At 33.0% G+C, this 6,225-nt stretch overlaps 1 pseudogene; it reads left to right on the forward strand.

Annotated features, from left to right (window-relative positions):
* Positions 1-228: 228 nt before the first annotated feature.
* On the forward strand, positions 229-3,358 carry LOC133826263 (sister-chromatid cohesion protein 3-like; annotated as a pseudogene).
* The last annotated feature ends 2,867 nt before the right edge of the window (positions 3,359-6,225 follow it).

Genomic DNA, 6,225 nt, shown 5'->3' on the forward strand with positions numbered 1-6,225 from the left:
TCTTGTTACTAGCACTTCAATGCACTTATTGTGAAAGTGCGAGCAACTATGTGATTTTTTTTCTTTTCATTTTCGTAATTAATTGATTGTTCTGGAAAATCTTTCCAGTCGCATATTAGCGAATACAAACAACATTTTTGGGAAATTTGTGACTTCAGTTTCAATTGGAATGTTAGTAAGTGCGAATTCCATACTACTTTTCTTAGAAAGTCGAGAACTATCGCTAGAATGTTAATTGCTGTTATAAACGGTACTGCTGGATGTGGAGAGTTAAGAAAAGTTTGATCTTTGAGGGTAACTATGTTGGCAGAATAAACTTTTGCTCAAAAACGTATTTGAATAATTTGTATATACAGAAACCACGCTTTGTCGGATCTGATGTGTAGATTTGACAAATATAGTTATATTACTTTATTTATTTTTGGGCAGAGGTTATCAAAGGCAATGGAAAGCATATTAGCCAAACAGTCAAGCTGTGGGTCGAGCAATATGAAACGGATTCAAAATCTGCAATGGTTGAACTCTTGACAATGCTCTTTAAGGTAATCTAGAAGTTCCTAGAAATTACTTGAATAAATTTTAAAATGAGAGTAATATATTTTCTTTTTAATTGTTCAGGGACAAATATAGGTCTTATACTGAAAAGTTAAATAACTTTAAGTAGGTTTGCCTTTCATTCTTTAGTTGGAATGTCACCTGCTTGTATAAGAAAATAAAAACTTACTAGATTAGCACTTCTTTACTGTTTACCTGAGTTTTTGATTGATGATACTTATAATTCTACAGGCATGTGGTGCCATATATACTATAAAAGGCTAACTTCTAGATGAGATTGATGTCGATGATGTTGTTGTTGCACTGGTCGAGCTTGCTAGACGAGTATCCTACAATGCTTTGTTATTATTACTCTTTTTTTCCCCAATTTTCTTTTTAAATATGTCCTCGCATAATTTAAATATTTTGGAACCATAAATCTTTCATTGAATTTTGTACCCAAAGTTTTGCTTGACTCTTGGGAACCTTAGGGGGAAGTTGAAGATTACCAAAGCTCAAAAAAGGAGTTTAAGAATTTCAAAGATAATCTTCAGTTATTCTGGGACAGATTGGTACGTGAGAGTCAACATGGCCCTCTCTTTGATCAGGTTCTGTTCGACAAGTGCATGGACTATATAATAGCTTTGTCATGGTCAGTACTCAAATAATTGTAGTTTAAATTTGAAGCCAAACCCTTCATGTAGCTTACTCTCTTTGAACTTGGCTCATTTCCACACTATGCAGCACTCCTCCAAGAGTCTATCGTCAAGTTGCTTCTATTATGGGACTTCAACTCGTCACATCCTTCATAGCTGTTGTTGATGTCCTCAGTGCTCAACGTGAAACAACTCGTAGGCAGTTAGATGCTGAAAAAAAGAAAAGAGCCGAGGGACCTCGTGTTGAGTCACTAAGCACAAGGTTTTCAGTGACTCATGACAAGATAACAATGCTACAGGAGATGATGCACAAAATCTTCACTGGGTAAGATTTTCCAAATTAAGGTTAAGGAATTTAAAAATTAAATACTTTGGTAAAGTCTCTGATATATTTAAAAAATAGTGCTATACTTCTATTTTTTTTCCCCAGGAATTTTAAACTAAATCATGCTGCTCTTTTGAAGGTTATTTATGCACCGTTATCGAGACATGGATCCAAATATTCGAATGTCTTGCATAGAGTCTTTGGGTGTATGGATTTTGTCCTACCCCTCTCTGTTCTTGCAGGATTTATACTTAAAGTATCTTGGTTGGACACTAAATGACAAAGTGAGTTTTAAATTTCTAATTAATTGTGAACGAATTTTCTATTCATGCTTATCTGCTGCTTGACAAGCCTAGCTTATCACTTTTTTTTACATTATCTTAAGAATGCTGGTGTCAGAAAAGCTTCTGTCCTTTCATTGCAAAATCTGTATGATGAGGATGATAATGTGCCGACTCTTGGTCTATTCACTGAAAGATTTTCCAATCGGATGATTGAGCTTGTTGATGACATTGACAATACTGTAGCTGTATGTGCAATAGGCCTTGTAAAACAACTCTTAAGGTAATTTATGATTAAATCTTTGCAAACTTATTAGTCAAGTAATAGATTAATGATTCTCCTTGAGATTAATGTATGGTGCAGACATCAACTTCTACCTGATGATGATTTGGGTCCATTATACGACTTGCTTATTGAGGAGCCGCCAGAAATCAGGCATGCCATCGGAGCATTAGTGTATGATCACTTGATTGCCCAAAAGTTTAATAGCTCCCAATCTGGTGCGAAACATTTCATCATTACCTAGATCATATTCGTTTGACTCAATTTATCTGTCTTCTCATGTATACAGTACTTTTGTTCAAAACATATTCTTTCCAGGTGAAGGAAGCAACTCTTCTGAGGTCCATCTGGGCAGAATGTTGCAGATACTGAGAGAATTCTCCACTGATCAAATTCTAAGCAATTACGTGATTGATGATGTTTGGGGAGTACATGAAGGCCATGAAGGTATTAGCTTCTAGGCCGACCTATAGTAAGAGGTTAGAATTCAGGAGGGAGGAAGTTGTCACACCTGACCACTACTAGCAGCCTCAGGCTGAGTGCTTCAACTGATAGATTTTGTTATCCTCAAAATATAGAGGCAGTTTTTTATAAATTTAATTTTAACCTGAGTTGTAGTTGAGATAGACTTGAGTAAAAATAAAAAAGATGACCTAAAAGTAAAGCATGGTACAAATTGTAAATACATGTTTGTGTTACAAGTGTAGTGAACCTCTTAGTGGTGTGAAGATGTAATTATATAATTAATTGATTTCATCTTTTTATAGCTGGATCAACTATAGGATCAAATTAAAAAAGGAAGAAAAAGAGCTAATTCTTGACTTTCTTTGTAATTTGTTATTTTTTCATAGGATGTAGTTTGTGCTTGTAGGACTGGAAGTGTATTATATCTATGCTTTTGGATGAAAATCCTTTAGTTGAGCTTACTGATGAGGATGGAACCAACTTAGTACGACTTCTTAGTGCATCTGTCATAAAGGTTGTTGGAGAGAGAATAGTACCTACAACTGATACCCGCAAGCTGTATTACAATAAAGCTCAGAAAAAGAGTTATAAATTGGTTTTTATTTTGTTAAATTTTAATTCTCAAAAAGTTAGTTCATATCAATTATCATTTATAATGGTTTTTTGAAATTTTCATTTGGAGCCTTTTATACTGAAGAAGTTCCATTCAAAAGTTTTTATCCACAAGTTCAAATTTTATGATAATGATTCTCTAAATGTCAATTCTGCTTTTATAAATTTGATGAGGAAAGTTTATTTTAGTTTGTTTATCTAAATGTGAATTTTTTTGCTAGTTAGAAAGTGTATGATTTAGGAAGGACTTTTAGATGTAATATTTCACATGCTTTCTTCAAATTTTGTAGCCATGTGTTTGGGTTTACAGGACCAACTTCTCATAATGGTAAGTCTTTATTCAGGAAATATTTGAACACAACAGAAGGGATGTTACTGTTGCTATGATGAAGAACTACCCATTTCTTTTACGCAAGTTCATGGCTGACAAATCGAAAATACCATCGCTAGTTGAAATTATTGTGCATATGAATCTTGAGCTTTATTCTCTGAAGAGGCAAGAACAGGTGGGCATTGGTTTTTCTTTTTCTTACTAACTTTTAATTGATTTTAGATTATCTTATCAAAAGCTGGGTGCTTTTATGGTTTTGTTCCTCCCCCCAGAATTTTAAAAATGTCCTCCAGCTCATGAAAGATGCATTTTTCAAACATGGTGAGAAGGAAGCATTAAGATCTTGTGTGAAGGCTATTAACTTTTGTTCTACGGAGAGTCAAGGGGAGCTACAAGATTTTTCTCGTTCTAAGTTGAGGGAAGTTGAAGATGAGATTGCTGCTAAGGTTAAAGCCGCAATAAAAGAAGTTGCGGTATGCACTTTGCTTTCCTAACCCCATAAGAAGAAACTGAAAGTCACTCAATGATATGAAAATGACATGGTCTCAGAATTGCAGGATGGTGGCGATGAGTATTCCCTTCTTGTAAATTTGACAAGGTTGTATGAACTTCAGCTGTCAAGGGATGTGCCAGTTAAGAGCTTATATGAAAGTATAGTGAGGACTCTACAAAAATTTAGAAACTTAGATGATGAGGTGAGTAAGTTGTAGCTTGTGTTAGAATTACAAACTGTATTGTTCCAACTTTTTATTTGTAAGTTACTAATTATCTTGGTGCTCATTATCATTCAGGTTGTCTGTTTTCTGCTTCTTAACATGTATATTCATTTGGCCTGGTGTCTAAAATAGATCATAAGTAGTGAGGTGGTATCAGAGGCATCGTTGTCTTCCTTGCTATCTAAATGAACTACTTTGTTTAACAACCTAGAGTATTTTCTTAACAGCCCTCATTCGGAGGGAGAAGTTAATTATGGTAACCTTCTAGCCAGCAGGGTAAGTATTTTTACCTTGATATTATGACATCTGAACTGAAGCTTCATTTTAAATCTATTATAATGACTATTGTTCAAATTTTGTCTAATTATGCATTGTCTGTGCCCAAGGTTTGTACCATACTGGCAGAATCGTGGTTTATGTTCAGAAAGACTAATTTTTCCTCAACAAAGCTGGAAAGGTTAGGATATTGTCCAGATGAGGCAATTCTCCAAAAGTTTTGGAAACTTTGTGAGCAACAACTTGATATTTTAGGTACGTTATTTGGCTACTCTATATTTTACTTCCTCCGTTGTACTTAGAATTGGCTTCTTTCTTCTGAAAGAGGAAAGTAAAACTTCAGAACATCTCTCTTTTGGACATTGGTTTAACTCAGAAAACATACTTTGCTACATTATGCCGATTGGTTTTGCACTTTAAGAACTCTTGGTTGCATGCAAAATCTTTTCACAGATGAGACAGAAGATGATGATGTTAACAAGGAGTATGTTGAGGACACAAACAGATGCTGTGTTATGGTCACTGCTGCAAAGTTGGTTGACAGTTAGTTAAGTGGTAGCTGATTGATCTGTTATGGTTTACAATGAATATGTTAGTCTTACTCTTATTTTTAGATCATTATAAGTAAGTGTTGTATTCTCTTCTGCTCTGATTTTCTCTCTTTCATTTTTGAACTTAAATGTTTGTTTTGTGGAAAAATCACTATTGCCATGAAAATGTAAGGACTGTTAAGAACTAGAATAGCTCCTTAAGCTCTTAGCTATTTGAACTCCTTAAGCGATTTAGCCATTTGAACTCCTTAAGCGATTTTCACCTTTACTAATTTTGACCTCATTACTGACTAGTTCAGAAGAGAATTTGGGTTTAGTTTTACACTAATGAACATGACTATTTCATATATGTTTCATATCTTGCAAAGCTGCTTTGTTTTGGTTTATACTGTACATATTTTTGTTTAATCTAACATTACTTACTTAAGTTGTGTTGGGTTTCATTGCTTTTTGCTTTTCATATATGTTTCATTGCAGAGTTAAATTGTTTGACATTAAGAAGAGATTAATAGTTGTAGGCTTTAAAAAATTTCAGAGCAACATCATGAGGAGGTTTGCCTTGGAAACCTGAGGAGATTTCAATTTAGAGAGCTTCAGATGGCAACAAACAACTTCAGCAGCAATGAATTGAAGGATGGAGCAAGTTTCATGCATGATTTACTTTTGTGTATCTTGTAATGTTTCTATTTTTCATTTTGAAAGTAAAAAATGTTCAAGATTATAAAACTTTATTATATTATGCTTTCAAATTTAAGTTAGAACTAAGATCTCAATGAAGTAGACATATTTATGGTTTGAATTAGTTATTGTTTAATGTAATACTTGTGGTTTATCAATTTATTGAGAATTACATATTATGATTAATTTTGATTTTTCTTTTATCAAAATACAATAATGAAAATTTTTTAATTAAAAAAATACCTTATAAGTATACTTATCAAAATAAAATTTAAAATATATTATCCACACTAAAGCAACAAAATTTTATTACTAGACTTTTAATATGTTATGATTTAGAAACATATTATAAGCATGACAAATTGTTATGATTTATATAATATAACAAACTAAAAATGCTATCAAAATAATCAAATGTAACAGTAGAAAAGTGTTATGCATAAAGTATAAGATTAAACTCCAAATTTATAATCAAATACTCTAACTAAATGTTATTATTTGAATATTATAGCAACTA

This window comes from Humulus lupulus, chromosome 1 (assembly GCF_963169125.1).
Source record: "Humulus lupulus chromosome 1, drHumLupu1.1, whole genome shotgun sequence".
NCBI lineage: Eukaryota > Viridiplantae > Streptophyta > Magnoliopsida > Rosales > Cannabaceae > Humulus > Humulus lupulus.